Below are 19,696 nucleotides of genomic sequence, written 5' to 3'. Positions count from 1 at the left end.
TTGGTTTCAGACCCTCGGATTCCCCCCCTACAGCCCGGGGCCAGGAGAGAAAGGTAAGGGGGTTGGGAAGGTGCAGGGGCGATAGGGGGCATGGAAGGGGGGAAGGGGCAGGAGCAGAGATGGGGGAGGGGAGCGCACCAAGGGGTAAGAAGGGGGGGCCCACTAGAGGCGGTGTTAGCCCCTTGGGAATATTTTTGGCCTCCCAACACATAATAGTGAGAGAACAGGGGGCCCCCTGGAGCTGCTCCGGGCCCTAAGCAGTTGCTTAGTCGGCTTGTGTCTAGAGCCAGAATCTGGGGGGCAGAAGCATTGTGTGTGTTTGGGGTGGGGGGGTGGCAGGAGGGGCACTAGAGCGGATGTGCCGGCCGGGGAGAGATGGAGAAGGGGGGATGGGCAGAGGGGGGCAGTAGGGAAGGGACAGGGGGCAGGATGGGGAGTCTGCCGGGGAGGGGGGAGGATGGGCAGTCCGGGTGTTAGGGTAGAGTGAGACATGGGAGAATAGGGCGCAGGAGGGAGCTGGAGAAAGGGGGAGCCGGGGCGCGGGGGTGGGAGAAGGGAGTTTAGGGGGGCAGGAGGGAGTTGGAGAAGGGGGAGATGGGGCGGGAGGGAGCTGGGAGGGGCAGCTGGGGTGCGGGGGTGGGAGGAGGAGGGAGCTGGAGAAGGGGTTTGGGGCGCGGGGTGGGAGAAGGAGTTTGGGAACAGGAGGGAGCTGGAGAGGGGGGAGAAAGGGGGTTAGGGGCAGGAGGGAGCAGGAGAAGGGGGTTTGGGGCACGGGGGTGGGAGAAGGGGGTTTGGGGGGGAGAAGGGAGCGGGAGAAGGGAGTTTGGGGGGGCAGGAGGGAGCGGGAGGGGGGGTTGGGGCACGGGGGGGTTGGGGGGCAGGAGGGGGGGTTGGGGCAGCGGGGGGGAGAAGGGGGGTTGGGGGCAGGAGGGGGCGGGAGAGAGGGGGGGTTGGGGGCAGGAGGGGGGGGAGAAGGGGGTTGGGGGGCAGGAGGGAGCTGGAGAGGGGGGGGTTGGGGGGGCAGGAGGGAGCTGGAGAAGGGGGGCTGGGGGAGAAGGGGGGTTGGGGGGCAGGAGGGAGCGGGAGGGGGGGGTTGGGGCGCGGGGGGAGAAGGGGGGAGGGGGGGGTTGGGGCGCGGGGGGAGAAGGGGGGCGGGGGGAGAAGGGGGGTTGGGGGCAGGAGGGGGGCGGGAGGGGGGACAGGAGGGAGCGGGAGCGGGGGGGTTGGGGCACGGGGGGGAGAAGGGGGGTTGGGGGGCAGGAGGGAGCTGGAGAGGGGGGGGTTGGGGGGGCAGGAGGGAGCTGGAGAAGGGGGGCTGGGGGAGAAGGGGGGTTGGGGGGCAGGAGGGAGCTGGAGAGGGGGGGTTGGGGGGGCAGGAGGGAGCTGGAGAAGGGGGGCTGGGGGAGAAGGGGGGTTGGGGGGGCAGGAGGGAGCTGGAGAAGGGGGGCTGGGGGAGAAGGGGGGTTGGGGGGCAGGAGGGAGCTGGAGAAGGGGGGCTGGGGGCAGGAGGGGACAGGAGGGAGCGGGAGCGGGGGGCAGCCCCAGGCCCGTGCCGGAGCCGCGGCGGCCGGGGCCGGGGAGGGGACTCGGCGCTGATGCAGCCCCGGCGCCGCCCCCCCGCCGCCTCCGCCTCCGCCCTCCCGCCGCTGCCGCCGCCGCCGCCGCCGCGCTCGCCGCCGCCTCCCCCCGAGGTAGGGCTGCGGAGAGTCACTTAACCCCCGCCCCCGCCCCCGCCCCCGCCCCCGCCGTGCCGCGGCCGGAGCCCCCGGCGGGGCGGCGCGCGCTGCGTGGGGCCGGGGGCGGCGGCGGCGGCGGCTCCTCCCTCGCCCGGGCCGGGTGCTGCTGGGGCGGGAGAGGCCCCGGCGGGGATCTCCAGCCTGCCGCCGGCGGGGGCGGGGGGCGGAGAAGCAGGGACCAGATTTTTTTGCGGGGGGGGGGCTGGTCTCAGGCTGGGCGTGGGAAGGGGGCGAATTGGGGACGGGGGCACCGCAGTAAACTTCCCCCGCACTTGGGGGTCCGAGCCCCTCCTGCTGTTTGGGAGCCTCCTGGGACATTCCTGGGGACACGGCCCCCGCCCCCCTTCCTCCCAGGGGCTGCCTTGGGGCGGGGGGGGGCGGGCAGATCTGGCCCTAAGGACACCCTGCAAGCAACTGCCCCGGGGGCAGGGGGACTGGAGGTGCGAGGGGGTGCGGATGGATGCTGCCCCCCGCCCTGCCCCGTCTTTGCCCAGGGAGGAGGGCAACTGACCCCCTAGTTGGGGGCTAGAGCCCCAGAGCAGCTCCCTGTGATCTCTGGTTTCTAGCTGGGTGTGCCGTACTCCACTAGGGTCTCTGCAGGACGCCAGTGGGCCCTTAGGTGCGGCATCCTGCGCTCTGGAGGCAAGAGGCTTTCACCACACAGGGTGGGCCACACAGCTGATGGGACAGGAATGCGCTGAGACACTGATGGCTTTGGGTCCAGGGAGTTGTCCTGCTATCTCTTTCTATTAAATATCGCTTCCCCGGGCCTCCTCTGTCCTGCTCCTGAATTGTGGGACAGTAAATTCTTTAGGGCAAGGATTGGTATGGTGCCTTGTAGAATGGGACCCCAATCATTATGGAAATAATCACAGGTGTGTTAGGCTCTGGCACACTTTTCCATGCAAGGTTGGGTAGGCCCTTCCCAGGCCGCTAAGCACAGCAGAAATTTCCCACACGATTACTGTCACCCAGTTTATTTTCAATCAGATTGACAGATTTCATTCTCATTATTGTTCAGGAGAAATCTCGGCACCCCCTGGGGCTTTGTTTGTGAGTGGGAGGTGTTGATAGGGAAAACTAATTCAGTAATTGCTCTGGCTTCTGCATTATACCATGAAATAAATTGGCCATACTCAGTTTGACTAAACAAAGTGCTAGATTATTCTTTTTATTTCCACTCCCCAGTAGGCTGGATTTTGCTCACTTACCTTTCACCCACCTCTAGGATGAGCTGGCTTTTGATATCTTACTTTTGTAAGGCGTGCCGCCTTTGCTTAAGGGTGCTAGTCTGGCTACAAAGTCGGAATGCTTTGTTCCACCCTGGACTGTGCAACTGACCCCCCTGTATGTACAGTGGAAAGTCTCACTCCCGTAAGACTTCAGTTCAAAGAAGTGCTATTGATTTTGATGGGATTTCTGCACTTGTAGGGCTCACAGGTATGTGACCTACAGAGGCTGGGTGCTTGCCATGTGGGAGTAACTTTTAGGGTAAAATCTGTGGAAAAAATCATTTTGCAAAAAAGGATACGGTGAGACTGGAATCTAGGGTGTCACTGTGTTGCTGGGTACTCAGATATCATGGAGAGGGATGCTGTATAAATGCCTAGATTTAGGATCATGGAGGGAGGAGAGTGGGGTGTGGACATGGGACTCTCAGAATAGTTCACCTGTGTGTTGCTGGTTCAGCTTTGTCCCAAGTTGATAGTAACTAAGAGCCATTCTCTGGCCTGTGTGAAATGAGGTGGTGGGCTCAGCCCATTCTGTCGTGAGAGTTTGTCCACATCAGATCGTGTGACTTAGAGCTTGAAAAGACTTATTGGGTTTTTCAGTCCATTTCATTGCCAGGACAGGATTGTTCCCGTGTTTCATGGTTGGCCCAGACTGTGCTAAATAGCCCAGACAACGGGGCTTCCCTTGAGTAATTACCTAGGAGGTGGTGGAATCCTTGTCACTGGAAGGTTTTAAGAACAGGTTAGACAAACACCTGTCGGGGTAGGTATATTTAATTTTGCCTCAGCACCAGGAGTGGGGATGAAGCAGATGACCTCTTGGTGTCCCTCCCCCTATGTTTCTGTGATTATTTCACAGCACAGTGAGGCCTTATTATCAGGACGTTTTCTCTGGTTGTCATCCTGGTTTTCCCCTTTTGGTTTCACCCTCTCAGTTCTGTTGTATTGCCCTCTCTATTCCTCTCCATTGCTGTTATCTACAGTTCACCCTTTACTCGCTGCTGGCTAGCACAGGTGCAGCACCATTGATGGGAGTTCTAGCATAGACAGAGCATTAGTTCTTACCATTGTGTCATCTAACTGCTCACATCAGTGTTGTAGAAATTCCTGCTGCCTGTTCTTTCTAGTGCTCCCTTCCGTCCTGTCATCTGGGGGTTAAGCCGATGTCTAACTATTGGGAGTTAGAAATAAACAGCTCTGAGTTGTTTTCTGCAAGGTTTCTTGTGCCTTTCTCTAAATCAGCTGGTACTGGCTGCTGTTGGTGACCGGTTACCAGATTAGGTGGACCACTGGTCTGATCCAGTCTGGCAGTTCCTATGTTCCCAGTGCACCCGTGGGAAAAGTACTGAAAATTCCCAGGGTAGACAGACCCCTAGACATTAACTTCCTTCTGCTATTTGTAGACTGTTCTCATATCTCTGCCACTTCAGTTGTCTATTAGCTCAGCAACGTGCCCCATTTAGCTCCTTGTGAATCAGTCCCATACCCACCGGCCCCTTCATCCTCTTGGTTGCTTTTGTCTGAGCTCCATTCTGTTTGTCAATGTCTTTCAGTCACATGTTGCTCAGAATTGAACATAGTGTTCAAGAGCTGTATATAGAGGGACTGTATCTCACTGATGCTGCTGTGTATACACCCCAAACTGCAATGGGCCAGTCACATGCAAACTCCTACGTACATTCCTGTCTACTGTCACTCCTGTCTCCATCAGCATTATCGCTTTCCAGATTTCTCCCTGTCACTGAATATTCGAGTCTTTCATCGTGGAAGTGTGAACTGTCTATTATGATTGGCATTGGCTAGCACCCTCATTAGCTGTCTTGGCCGAAACACCTAGGAATGAACTGGCAATGGAGACTTGAATTCTCTTGCCCAGAGAAATTTTCGCTTCAAAATGTGGTTGAAGAGCACTGGCAGGGGAAGCTTGTGCTGCAAAGATTTGCCTTCAGATCTGTCTCTCCAGTACCTTCCTCTAGCCACGACATTTCCAAGGCTTACAACTATATTGCTGTTCTGTCTACAACTTGCAGTGGCAATTTTCAGTTCTGAAACCCCTCTCAAATCCTGGCTAAGTCTGGAAAGGCCAGTTTCCCAAGTGATGATATGACCATTTGCCTGTTTGTGGCAGATTGCAAGGCAGATGACGTCTGCAAATTGCATCATTCTCTGAATAGCTTTGGGTCTCTCTTTGGCCCCACTTTGAGTATGATATTTAATTGGCTGTTGTCTTGAACTTCGGTAGTTAGGACTCTCTGCTGTATAACTTATGAAAGCTTGAAATTCAAGTCTTCAAGTAGTATAAATTCTGGCCCAATTCTGAATCCCTTATTTTGCGCAGTATTTATCCTGTAAAAAGTTCTGTCTAAGGATATGCAAGTGAGTAAGTACTACACAACATGAATAAAGACTGAAGATTAATGGCCTTTATCTCTGCCTCTCGCAGCATGTGAAATACTGACTGCTAAAATCCCATCAGAATTGAAGAACTTCAACAAATAAAGTGGTCATCAGGGTTTATTTATTATTAATTATAACTTACGATACTATTCAGGTATCGGGTGCCCCATCATTTGATTTCCAAGCATAGGTGTCACCTTGTTTATTAAAATCATTCTTTCATGTTCATAGGTCAAATCTCGTGGCTTGTGCACAAACTTTAGGCAAGTTCCTTTTGTCTGATTATGTAAAAAGAAAACGAGTACTTGTGGCATTTTAGAGACTAACCAATTTATTCTCTAAGGTGCCACAAGTACTCCTTTTCTTTTTGCGAATACAGACTAACACGGCTGTTACTCTGAAACCTGTCTGATTATGTGTGATTCCTGCTGCAAGTCCTACAATGCTGTTGATCTAAGCAGTTCCCATTTCTCCATCAGAAGGCCCTGCAATAGCCTAGTGAAGCATAGTGTAGAAATTAAAGGTTCAGAGAAGAATAACTAAAATAATTAGGAGCCTGGAAAAACTCATATGAAGAGAGATTAAAAGAGACTGTCTCCTTTCTAAAGTAAACAACCCCAAATAAGGGACGGGATAAAAGTATATAAATAATGAATGGTCTGGAGAATGGAGGCATTGGGTGTGACTGTTCTCCATGTCTCAACAGAAGAACAAGGGGAAATTGAAAGGCAGCTAATTTAAAATAGATAAAAGGAAATACTTTTCATACAGTTTGTAATTAGACTCTGGAACTCATTGCCACAAGATGATGATGAGGCCAAGAATTTGGAAACATTCAGAAAGGGGTCAGACATTTATATGGCTAACAAGAATATCCAACATTATAAGAGTTTACTAGCAATTAAACCTTATGCTTCATGGTTTAAACCAGGGGTTCTCAAACTGGGGATTGTGACCCCTGAGGGGATCATGAGGTTATTACATGGGGGGCGGGTCGCGAGCTGTCAGTCTCCACCCCCAAACTGTTCTTCACCTTCCTCATTTATAATAATGTTAAATGTAAAAAAAGGGTTTTTTTATGTATAAGGGGGATTGCACTTAGCGGCTTGGTGTGTGAAAGGGGTCACCAGTACAAAAGTGTGAGAAGCACTGATTTAAACTGATCTCTAACTTTTAGAGATCGGGAGGGTTCTTGCAGTATTCTTTGTGGCATCTGGTGCTGGCCAGTGTTGGAGACAAATACTAGATTAGGAAGAGCATGGGTCTGGTACAGCTTGGCAATTCCTCTATTCCCCTATGAAAGCATTTAACTTCCATATTAGTCTCATTATATTTCTCAACGTCATTTGGCCTTTAGAGTCACTTTAGAGTGTACCAACTGCTGTGATGTCTGAAATGGTGTGCCAGTCCTGTGCCCATATTAAGCTTCACTGGGCAAGGCAGGCTCAAATAAATTTTGTATGGCTACCTTAAGAGCTTTTAGCATAAGAACATAGTAACACAGTGACAATAGTGAAATATTTACTTCCTTTGGATTCATCCATGCGTTTAAGGTCCAGTATCCCGTCACTTTCTTGGACTCTGATGGAGAGTACAAATACTCCAAGAGCCCTTCTAAGCACTGGTCCTGGACCAGGGATTGGAAAGGAAACATGGCAGTTGCTTTCATGCTAAGGGAGCTGCACGCCGACTGGAACTTGCAAAAGGGAATGTTAGTGAATTCTGACAGGTTTTTTTTTTTTTTAGTTTTGTGAGAAAGAAACACAGAGAAAAGAAAATAACAAATCAAATAAAAAAAGCACAGACCAAAAAAACCCCATGAAATCTCAAAGCTTTCGGCAGTTTGTGCTCGCCTAAGAAATTGGGTTAGGTCAGTATAATGCTTAGCAGTTTCTGCTCCCTGTGCTTCTGGGCACAGGAATATAGCGAGGGTGGTAATGCTGCTAATCCAGATATGAAAAAAACATCTCCCGCACCTAATCACAGTGATTAGGATTAATGGCAAAGACACTCAAGCTAAGATTCTGCCTTAATCCCAAGGAGAGTTAGTTTTGGTCACGTTCAGAGCCAATGCAAGAGCTGGTGTGAAAGTCATTATTTTAAGTAAAAAAAAAAAAAAAAAAAAAAAAAAGAAAGAAAGAAAAAGAAAGGTGTCAGTATCTGTTGTTGGGATCTGAGGCTGACTCTGTCATATGCATGAGTCACTCATAAATGCTCCCAAAGCCTTGCAATATGCTCAGGAAGGAAAACAAACATCAGAGGAGTTGTGAGCTGCTGATAACCTTTTCTTAGAAAAGATACTGACTGCTGAGTATCACTGACTCCAGTCAGGCCATTTTCCCCCATAGGTTCATAGCTCTTCAGGCCAGAAGGAACCATTTAAAATTGTGATTTCTCATTGGGGGTGTGGTGGCACCCATCAGTTGTCACAGGCTGGTGTGCAGGTTGGCTGTTGGCTGTGGATGGCGCACAGGGCATGGAATTTGCCAATGGATGCTAATCGCTTTCTCTCCATTTAAAAAAATGTCTGTTTTTTTCCCTTCGTAGTATCTTTAAAATGGTTATTGTTGGCCCAGTTTTTATGACCGATTCCTGTAGCCAGTCCTATTGGTTTAATTAGTTTACATTGTGCTGTTTGATTCTGTTTTGCATGCGGTGTCTTGGGCAGGCTGTATCCGTCTGCTCATACAAACAGATGCAGTTACCGTGTAAGTGATTCACCACAGCTTGGGAGCCAGGACCAGAAGCTGGTTGTTCCTAAAATGCATGATCCTGCCACTTGAGCTAATATGCGTTTCCTAAACTAGCCATAGTACCATGTTCTTTATCTTCTCTGTGAGTTAGCCACTAGAGGGCAACATCACACACTCGTTGAAAGAACGAGAGCAAGACGTTGTAGACGTAGAGATGCCTTACATAGAAAATGTGGTTTCTTCCTAAACTTGTCTCCATAGACCAGGAAGATGTATCCACCTCTCGCTTGATTTTGTACATAAAACTTGGTAGAAAACATTAAAATTTATACTGCTTACTTATGAAATTGCATCTGGGTGCAATTCAGATTCATGTCAGAATTCAGATTCATGTCATTTTCAAAAAGGTCAGTGGTGTTAGTCTCTGAATCATCGATTCACGAAATATAGGGCTGGAAGGGAAGAGAAGTCATCAAATTCAGCCCCCTGCGCTGAGCAGGACCAAGAAACCCTAGACCATCCCTGACAGGTGTTTGTCCTGTTCTTGCCTGTTCCAGAGCTTAACTACCTTGAGAATTAAAAAGTTTTTCCTAATAACTAATCTAAATCTCCCTTGCTGCAGATTAATCCCATTACTTCTCTGTGTCCACTGGAGGCAGGAGAAGAACAATCGATTGCTGTACACTTTATAACAGCCCTTAACATAGCTGAAGACTGTTTACATATGTTAGTGTCTAGGTGTTTGGAATAAGCAGACAGTTATAGGAAGTGGAAGGCCTTCTACCGCTATGTCAGGGCTTTGACAATAGCCTAGATCAATGGTAGCCACAAGCCATTAGTATTTCCTTGGGTTCAGGGGGCACATGGGAAATGAGGTCTCAGGATAGGTATGTCCCCCATCCTTATTGGCCCTTTTGTTTCCAATCCTAGTAGGCTTTAGGAGGAGAGGTGGAAGAGTGGGGAAGACACTGCTAGAGAAGAAGTGGAGATGGAATTAGGGAAGTTGTCAGTGAGAACTGGAAGAGGCACTTGGCTGCATGCGAGATGTAGGTTCAGTACCTGGCCTGGCTCCGGACTCCCTGTGTGTCAGAGTTCATGGCCAAACGGGACCACCAGATCTTCTAGTCTGACCTCCTGTGTATCACAGGCCTTGGGCAAATCACTTAATCTTCCATGTGCCTCAGTTTCCCATTTGTAAAATGGGAGTAATTCTTCCCTACCTCTCAGCAGTGTTAAGGATAAAATCCATTCATGATTGTGCGGCGTTCAGAGACCACAGCAATGTGGGGGCCATAGAACTCCCTAGATAAATGGATAGTACCTGTTCTGTGAATGAATGGCTTTCCGTCTCCAGGTGGGGCTATCAATCCAGTATTGTCCACTGTTTTCACCCTCCCCACCCAAGTAAATCTGCTTAGCGCGCTGCCTTTGAGCCAGACAAACATTAGCGGAGCCATGTGTGATTCCACCTCGAATGGAAATAGCTTAGATTTAATAAGGCCATTTATCTCCAGGTAATAAAATATCAACTGACTCAATGTAACTATCTTGTTTAATGTCAATTAAAAGCCCCACATACTTCTCATACTGGGTGAAATTTAATAGAAGTTCAGTTAAGCATTTATTGCTTATTTAATTTAAAATTAAGTTGATCCCCACAGTCGCTAACAGCCACTGTGTATTCAATTAACATTCGGTAAACTACATTGTTAGCTCTAAATCATATACAGTCAGATCTTGTTTATCCCCATCAGTTTCTAAGCCCCCAATTTGTTTCCCAGCAATGGAATTATCTCCTACCTCCCCTCTGCTTGCTGCAGCAACTGGTTTTCCAGGTGAGGACAGAATGGGGGATGCGGGAGACATTTGAAGTCCGTTGCTGTTCCCTGAGTGATCACAAAGGGTGTGGCTGAGGAATTGGAAAGGTGCTCCCTTTTTCATGGGTTCGATGGCTCACAGTACGGTTTGGTTTGCCCAGTTCATGGGCAAAGGGAGAAATGTTGGGAGTGCTCTTATATATCCAGGGGAAGACTTTATTAAAGGATGTGGGCATAGAGTGAAACGGTGTTGGCATGAACTGCACAGTTAGGAGGCAGCTAGAAATGTCAGAATACAGCAATCACTCCTAGGAGAAAAAGGGAGCGGCGCTCATCATGGATTGTGATTTTACCATGGGATTTCTCAGTATCTTGTTAATACTTAGGATAGGCTGAAAAATACCCCAGTACTAAGGCTGGTCGAAAATGAAAATCAAGTTTTTAATTAAGTGGAAATTTACAAAGGAAAGCATCTTTCAGTGGGGAAATGTAAATTTTTTTGTCAACACTAGAAAAGTTTTCAGCTGAAAAACAGATCCAAAACTTTGCTGTCAGATTTCATCTTATTGTTGCTCAATACCTTTCTTTACCCGCACCGGGGGTAGTATTTATTATCTGATGCTTATAAGTGCATGACATTTTATTTTGCATGCAGTACACTTTATAAGGTGCCGCATGGACCACAACAATGCAAGTTTCTGCCCTGCTCTCTTGCTGATGGACTTTCACTCTGGCCTAGCAGACACCGTCTCTTGAGAGTGAAAGAATAATTCAGCTTCCATGGCCCTTCAGTCATGGACACACATCTGCTGACAGAACTATTGAGTGGGGCCAATTAGCTCCTAATATGGTGGTGATTATATTGATGTGGGTTCCTGCTCTGTGGGATTTCAGCTGTACGCTCACTGTTTTATTTGATGATGGTGATCAGCCAGCTATCCGATGGTAATCCCTTCACTTACAGAAAATGACTGTGTCAGCATCTTTCAGAGGTGTTTCTAAGGTGCCCCTGGCTATGGTAGCTGCCATAGACATGGTTGAGAGGGAGTGGTATACGTTGGGGTAGAAGAGGGGAGGGGGGAAATTGCTTAGGGCCGTCACCACTTCTCTTTGGAGTTACCATGCTGAGCTGGAGTTATTTTGAGTTGAAGAGGACGACGTATGTTATGAGGGGATGAGTTAATGTAGTGAGGAGAATGGCTGGCTGAAAATCAGACCTGGCTAAGAGTCTTAGGAACCAGTCATGTAGTTAGACTGGGGAACTCGACACTCCAGTCGGTTTCGTGGAGAGCAGAGGTTATCTGTGGTGCGTTGCATTGCGGTGAAGGAGAGTCTGTGCTTGGGTTACAGATAGACATAATCTGCACTACTCAGGAGAAATGTATGTGGTGATTGGCTGTGTGGCAGGATGGTGGTAACATAAGCACTCTAGCTAATCACACACACACAACATTATTATGAGGTAAACAACATTATTATGGCTGCAAAGTCAAGCACTCAAAAGTTAATAAATGCCAGAATTAAGGTTGCGCATACAACCTTAATTCTGGCCCCATAGTGCGTATGCATTATGATATGGTATTTAATTAGATGAGCCCATACTGTTTTTTTTCCACAGTGTGCTGAATGGGCAGTATTCACTTAATGAGCAGTTATTCAATGTTTTAGTTTTCTACTCATTGTTCAGTGTGTGGTCCAAGGCCTTATTTACTGTACACTGTTCAAACCTTGCTGTGAAAACAGAATTATTAATTTCCTCGTGCTTTTCTGTCATGTTCATTGCTATTGTGTGACTGCTTCACAACTGTTAATGGGTTTATTTTTCACAAAACCCTTGTGAAATGAGGGGGTGGTGCTCTCCGCATTTTACACATCAGAAACCGAGAGAAAGAGATGAAGGTCAAAAGTATCCACTACTTTAGGGTGTCCAATTTTAGAGTCTTAGGACCTGATTTTTCAGAATGTTTTGCCTCAGAGAGCGCTCTGTGCTCAAAGCTCACTGTGGGTGCTCACCATCTCTGCAAGTCCCTCCCGGTCTCAAGTAAAACACAAAGAAAGTGAGGGACACCGAGTTAGTGACCACCTGCAAAAAGCTTAGTTTAAGCAGCTTGATTAAGGCAGTTGAGTTCCTAGTTATGAGACCATCCTCTCTTTTGGCAATCTCTCCCCCACTCCCCCCCCCCCCGGACTCCATGCTCTTAAGGGTGATTCATTCTGCCTCTCCCCTCTGACCTGACCTTCTCCAAGTCCTGTCTCTTTCCCATCCCTGCCTGCTTGTCCCCAATCCCATTCTCCTCACCTAGCCAGGCCTGGTCTCCAGTCCTCTGGCTTCTCGTCTCACTCTTTCCTGCCTACGCTCTTTCTTCCAGACTTACCATCCCATCCCAATTCCCCTCACTCTTAGTCTCAATTTCTTCCTTCCCAGCTACTCATCTGAGCTCTCTTTCTTCCAGGCTGGTCTCCAGTTACCCCTCTCCAGCTCACATTTCTGTCCCAATCTCCATCCCTGAGCTTCTCATCCAGACAGAGTCGGCCTCTCCCTCCCTTCCATCCCTTTGTCCCATACTCTTTGCCCAGCCGGGCCAATGTAGATGGACTCTTTGGGGAATTTAAAGTCTTAGCAGTCTTTACCGAGTATGTGCGAACTGTGATTTTTTTCTCTCTAAAGTCTTATATCTTGGCCAAAGTTGGGCAGATTTTTATGGGGACACCCCCCCCCCAGCTGATTTTCAAGTTCTTGCTCAAAAGGAACTAGAGCTTCTCAAAGAAAAGGCTGCCTGCAATTTTTAACATGGGCAAAACAATGTATTTTTTCCTAGCTGCCATCTTTGAAATGGCTAAACCATTGTGTCTGAAATTTTCAAAAAAAAAAAAATCAATCATAATAATAATTCAGCCCGAGGCAAATACCCAGCATGGAAAATTTCAGCCCCAAGGGTTACAGTCTGGCAAAGTTACGAGCAACTGAATATAGGTCTGATAAATGGGAAGTGTTAGCCAACAGAATAACAGGTGGTGCTACGTGCCCTGTCTACAATATGATACCCAGCGGTCCCTAGGAGACGTATACTGCTCAGTTTCAAGTTCCAGAGTAACATCACTTGGCCTGAGATAAGCAGGCACAAGACATTAAATCCTGAATGTTCTCTGAGAAACCATGTGCTAGGTAAATACTTGGTTTTTTGTATCTACCTCTGGTGGGTAATTGATGTCTCTGGGGAAATGTTCAATATACCGTATCTGCCCCTGTCGAGACTTCAGATGGCTACCTGACAGCCATCACTTCACTTTAGCAGTGAAATGTGTCTTTGGGATGTTGTTGGAATGAGTTGATCCTATAAACAAGATGTGTTGGTGCGGGAGTCAGCAATCAGGTCTGTAAATTGATTTCTCTCACCAGGTCTGGGGTGAGAATTTTATAAACTCTTTAGCATGGTGCATGACTGACCTGTATCACTTGGCCTCTACATGTTCCAGTGGCATCTTGATGCATCACAGCCACAGGCTTGGCTTTTTAAAGGACCTGAAGGGGTTTAGGGACTGAGCTCTCATTGAAATCTGATGGGATTTGGGATTTTAAGGTCCTTAGGTTTCTTTGAAAATCCCAACAGGCCACGGTGGGGAGAAGAGCAAGACTGTTGTTACGTCAGTTGCACGTTGTTGAGCAAAATGAGAGGCAAGCTGTGACTGCAATGAACACTTGTTTTGTACGTGTCTTTACTGTTCATCTCCTCATCTTGCCTCACGTGTTTGTCGGTTTATCTGCTTTGTCCTAATCCTCAGCTGTGAACAGCCTGGGGCAGGAACAGTTGTTGCTTTACGTGTGCATACAGCATTGCGAGAGCCCTGATCTCTAATTGGGGGCCTCTGGAAACTGCAGCAGACTAAATAATCAGAATAATCCTGTGAGTGAGTTTCCCTCTATTATTATAGCAGCTGCACCTTAACTGGGATTATGAAGGTCGGGAGGTGAGCAGCAAAGCCGGTTAGGGGTCTGGGCGGTATTTACATATGATGAAAAATTTCAAGAACTAGGGGAAGGATGGTGGAGACTCTCCCAGTTCATCAGCTGGTGTAATTCCTCACTCCCCACACGCTGTTTTCCCATGCACGGCCCTGCACCAATTGCCAGAGTAGTTTTGGCTTCCTCTGAGCCAACGGTTCTCCAATATGCAGGTGGCTTTGCAAGAGAGAGCAGTCTGGCCTGTGACCCCACGCTGCAGCTTTCTCAGTGAGGTTTCATTCCAGTGAGTGGCTACTCAGCTCACCGGCAGTCCACAGAGCACAGTTGAGAAACCACTGCTTAGAAGCATCAGGTCTTGTCCACGTCTGGAGGCAGGATACGGGACTGGGAGGAGGGGGATGGACCCACCATGCGGCAAACCCTAAATTCAGCCCTGTGAGTAGTCCAGCTAAAGTTAGTGAGGCTACTCCTGTGCTTAAAGGTGAGCATGTGCGTAAGTGCTTTGTTGAACTAGGACCTTAATTCCTCCATTATTCCAAGAGGTGGGGAAGGAGGGATAGGCAAATGTGGTGATGATAGAGAGATTAACACAAAACCCATTGGGAAGTCCTGTTGTCTTCCTTTGAAACAAGTGCTCTGGTGGGCCTCCAATAATAAATAAGTATCGACACATACTGAAAACAATCCTACTGCTAAATAAATAGATTAATGTTTCAGGCATAATAGAAACAACAATTAGTAGAAGAGAAAAAGCCCTTCGGAAGGTAGGGAAAATACCTTGAGTGTGGCCTTCAGTTAACAACAGAACAAATGCAAAGCTCTCGGGATGGAAGGCCTGTTCAGATGTTGTCATAAATATAAAGGGAAGGGTAACCCCCTTTCTGTATACAATGCTAAAAGATCCCTCCTGGCCAGAGGCAACATCCTGTTACCTGTAAAGGGTTAAGAAGCTCAGCTAACCTGGCTGGACCAATCCCCAGAGGGGGATCCTCTGTGTTTTGAATCTGAATACCCTGTAAAGTATTTTCCATCCTGATTTTACAGAGATGATTTTTACCTTTCTTTTTTTAATAAAATCCTTCTTTTGAGAACCTGACTGATTTTTCCATTGTTCCAAGATCTAGGGATTTGGGTCTTTGATGATTTTGTAACCAGTTGGTTAGGATATTATTCTTAAGCATCCCCAGGACAGGGGGTGTGTAGGCCTTGGGGGGATATTTTTTGCAGGGGAAGACGACTCCAGGTGGTCTCTTTCCCTGTTCTTTGTTTAAAACGCTTGGTGGTGGCAGCATACTGTTCAAGGACAAGGCAAAGTTTGTACCTTGGGGAAGTTTTTAACCTAAGCTGGTAAGAATAAGCTTAGGGGGTCTTTCATGCGGGTCCCCATATCTGTACCCTAGAGTACAGAGTGGGCAAGGAACCCTGCGTTCCTCAGCATGAGAGAATCAGAAATGTTGCCCAACCAGTGGATGATTTTCAGTCTATGGAAACAGACATATGCCTCTCCAGACCTCCCCTCTGCTCAAGGCTTTAGCAGCGTCTGTGTGTAGGGATGTCATCTTGTGAAGCATTTATGTTCCTTAGCAGATTGCATGGCATAAATATGATACGGTAATGTGTTGCATGGGAGAATGAGAGCTGTGAACCTCGGGGAGGTACGCCAATGCAGCAGCAGGAAGCCACTGGAGAAGTTTTTAGGGTTTGTTTCATAGATGCATAGAATTGAAGGCCAGAAGGGACCATTAGATCATCTAGTCTGACCTGTGTAACGCCACGTGTCCTGGAGCATATTGATTTGTAGGCCAGTCCTTGTATAAAGCAATGTGTCTTGAGATCTTTGAGATGAAAAGTGCTATATATATATATAGAGAGAGAGAGAGAGAGAGAGAGAGAGAGAGAGATTAAAAAATACTACCATTTGATAGAAAACTCGTGGCTGAAGAGTTCCAGCTACCCCAGGACTCCACGTATTTCCCCTTCCAATCCTGCTTTGAGTTAACAAATGCAACAACAAAAAAGGAAACAAACATGAATTATATTGGTTCTTGGGGTGGGTTGTTTTTTTGCTTCATCTTCATAAAAAACCTATGGGAAACCAAATGGCAAAGTAATCAGCATCAAAATATGCAGCAGACACAGGTGTTCGAAGCTGGTTTTTCTTTTATTCCTGTATTTATAGGACACTAGGTGTCAACATGGTCTCTTATGGGCTACTATAGCATTACAGAGGGCCTGATTTCTGATCTCACACCTATTGGCCCAAAGTCCTTGCCCTCTGGAGTATACAATCTAAGGTTAGAGACAGAGCTGGTTGAAAAATGGAAAACATTTTCCCAGAAGATCATGCTAACTTTTTCCTCTGTTTTCTTGAAAATTTTAGGGGAAAAAAAAATCAAATAGCTTTTAGACAGAAAGCATAACCAAAGCACATCACCACTGCCTCCTATCCCTGTCCTATTCCTCTTAAAAGGGCATAATCATAGGACTGGAAGGGACCTCGAGAGGTCGTCTAGTCCAGTCCCCTGCCTCACGGCAGGACTAAGTATTATCTAGACCATCCCTGACAGGTGTTTGTCTAACCTGCTCTTAAAAATCTCCAATGATGGAGATTCCACAACCTCCCTAGGCAATTTATTCCAGTGCTTAATCACCCTGACAGGAAGTTTTTCCTAATGTCCAACCTAAACTGCCCTTGCTGCAATTTAAGCCCATTACTCTTGGTAAACTTCAGCCACCCGCAGTGGGAGAAAGGAATCTAGATGGTTAAATATGGAGATTTGATGCCACCAAAGACATCCTGTGCAGGATAACTGTAGAAGCTGCTGCTGTACCTGGAGCTGTTTCATTAAGTCTTTGAAGGACCATCCAGCTGCTTTAGTCATTCAGTTTTATTTCTCGAATAGAGCAGAGGTGCTTACCTGTCTCTGCTAGCCTCAGTTTACTCAGTCTTTATTTCTGTCCTGTTGCTCAGAGAGAGTTATAATTATGACTCTGCTGCGTGGAGGGGGTGTTGGAAGTAGGTTGGGTCTGGATTTCTAAAACATCAAATACTTTGCTAAGTCTTTACTTAGATCCATATCCATTTCAATTCAATATGAATCATCAAAAAGGATCCCAAGGTGCTTTTCTGATGCATCCATTCAATTAGGTTGCAAGCTCCTAGTGGCAGAGATCTTGTCTGTTTTATCTCCATAAAGCACCAAGCACACCTTTGGAGCTCGATAGATAAGTCTTGCAGCACCCTTCTGCGGTAGCTGGTAATCCCTGGTATCCCTATTTTACAGCTGGATGAACTGAGCACAAAAAGATTAAGTGACTTGCCCAGGGTTGCACAGTGTGTCAGTTGCAGGATCAGGAATAAAGCCCAGGAGTCCTTCCTGGGTTCAAGTCTGGTCTGATTTAGGCTGCGTTAAAACAGGAGCGAGTTAGTGACCCCACTGTAACAGCATATTTTCAGTGGAAAGTCAAATAACCAGCCATTCTGAAGGTTGAGAGGGGTCTGGCTATCTTATGGTGCTTATGTAGCCCCCCCATACCTACTGAGTTTGAGAGCCTGATGGTCTTTAATGTATTTATCCCCACCACACCTGTGGGACGTAGGGTAGAGCTGTTCCTTCGCCCATTGTACAGTGCAGGGGGAAGTTGGGGAACAGAGGGAGAGAGAAACTGTGATTTGGCCAAGGTCGCACAAGAAGTCGGGCGGAGCTGAGGATTGGTCCCAGGTCTCCCGAGTCCCAGCCTGGCACACTAACATGGTGTAATTTCTCCACGTGTGCACAGCGTGTGCATCTTATTCACCGCATGCTTTCTGTCGCCGTCTGCCTCTGTTGCTTTTAGTCTGCACTCGTTTAATTTGACTGAGAAGCTTGCATTAGAAGCCATTCATTTCCCTGGCAACTGTGCTTGACGATGGGAAGCTATTCTTAGTGTGAAGGACAGGTACAGATTTGTTTGCCTTGGCTGCAGAAACACAACCTGTAGTAGGTCCTTGATAATAAGTAAATGTTGACTTGCTTTACCTGCTAATTAGAGGACAAAATCATAGGTGGCCATAGCCAAAATAATTATCCTCGAGTGAATGAAAGAAAATGGCACTAGCTACCAATCAAGTGCCAAACTCCTACATTTCTACCTCCGCAGTTTTCCTCTGATTCCTTCCCATAAAAGGCCTTGTTGGCCATGCTAATTAATGTTAAAAGTTGTATCTGAGAAATTGGCCCATTTCCAGTTCTATCTGAAGTGCTAGGAGGGTGTTGGTCCCCACGGGGGTCGTGTTTTTTGAGATTAGCATAAATAGCCCTCGCTAATAGTACTAGCTGAACATTTTCCATCCAAGTTTTTCAGTGGAAAATGGCTATTTTTTGACAAAACAAACACTTTTGGAAAAAAAGGTCCCGCTTCACTGAAAATTTTATGAACAGACAAGGTTTTTGGCCACAATCTGAAAATTTCAACAAAGTGGGGGAAAAAAATTGTCAATATTTGTAGTCAATAAAAAAAAAAATTATTTCCAAACTACCTTTACTCTCTAATTAATGATGGACTTTGATTACAGCAGCTGGGATTCCGAGGGTTTGGTTCTGTCAGCAGTTGGTTTCAGATATGTATTACCCTTGATTCACATACCCAGTGCCTGGTGATATGATGGAAAGGTCTTCATTACCCGCTCTCTGTTTGCCTCCATTTGTAATGTGCCCATCACAGTGGTACCTGTTGAATAGGTGCATGCACTTGCTTTTATGTGCCTAAAGGTTTGGGTAACAGTGCTTTTATTGTACACTGAGATTTTTGTTTCAGTCGACTCAAAATCAAAGAGCCTGGAGTGGATTTTGAACCAAAAAGCTCCTTATCTTATCCCTGATCCCCTAAGTCATCCAGTCTCCTAACAGGATGGTTTTTATCAAGTATCAGAGCTTTGTCTTAGTTGAGAGCTTTAGAAAACTAAACAGGCATCGGCAAATTTCCATGAAGGCTCTCCTCTGAAATGCAGACATTGATTGCCTTGTCGAGTTTGAGCAGGTCACACTTGTTTGCTGTTCCTTGATGACAAGTCTTTTGACCTCTGTAAAGTATGAATACTGATAAGTGCCAGGTAATAGGTTAGTGTGTGCGGGTGCAGGGGTGGGGTGGGTGGAGCTATGGGGAAGAGCTGTATTAGACGTTGGTGCTGTGGTCAGTGTGTAGGTGTGTTACATTTACATGACTGACATGAAATATAGACAGCCCGGGCTGTTCCCCACAGTTCCCCATAGACCCCTCCTGCTCTCACTAAAAGAGAGAGCTGTGATATCTCATAGGCCTAAGGAAGAGCCCTGTGAAGCTCGAAAGCTTGTCTCTGGCAGAAGTTGGTGCAATACAAGATGTTCTCTCATTCACCTTGTCTCTCTAATATCTCAAACATTACTCAGTGCCCACTCTTGACCAGTGCTGATTTGTTAATGGCAACCTGGGTCTCAGCTGTCTCTAACATTTTCTAGTGCAGTACCTGGTCTGTGTCCTTTGGACTTGGCTCTGTATGATGCCCTCTAGAGTGAGATTGACAAAGCGCGTTGCTAAACCACTCATGGTAAAGTGAAGTGTTTGTCCTCCTCCCCAGTTCTATTGATCACCTTTCTTTCCTTTCCTTTCCTCTCTGAGTTCTATGTTCCCTTCTCTGATCCTTCCCCCTTCTGTCCTCTGTCCCGGACTCCACCTCTGCAATCAGTCACCATCCGAGACACCATGTGTTGCATGTCTGTTTTGGAGGATGTTGCATGCTAGGCCTGGCAGGCTGTGGAGTCAGCATTCTAGGTGGAGCATACCAAATGGTGGGTCATTGGGAGATCTCCCTCTCCCAAGTTTTCTGCAGTTCCCTACT

The 19,696-nt window shown here is 47.4% G+C and overlaps 1 protein-coding gene across 1 annotated transcript in view; it reads left to right on the top strand.

Annotated features, from left to right (window-relative positions):
• The first annotated feature begins 1,674 nt into the window (after positions 1-1,674).
• The window catches only part of LPP (LIM domain containing preferred translocation partner in lipoma), a 449,897-nt gene continuing 431,875 nt past the window's right edge, over positions 1,675-19,696 (top strand). The window contains exon 1 of the mRNA XM_073359049.1: positions 1,675-1,691. The gene's annotated coding sequence lies outside the window, so the exon portion shown is untranslated. The remainder of the gene's footprint in view (positions 1,692-19,696) is intronic.

Source organism: Lepidochelys kempii, chromosome 9 (genome assembly GCF_965140265.1).
Source record: "Lepidochelys kempii isolate rLepKem1 chromosome 9, rLepKem1.hap2, whole genome shotgun sequence".
NCBI lineage: Eukaryota > Metazoa > Chordata > Testudines > Cheloniidae > Lepidochelys > Lepidochelys kempii.
This window is presented reverse-complemented; position numbering and strand designations above follow the sequence as displayed.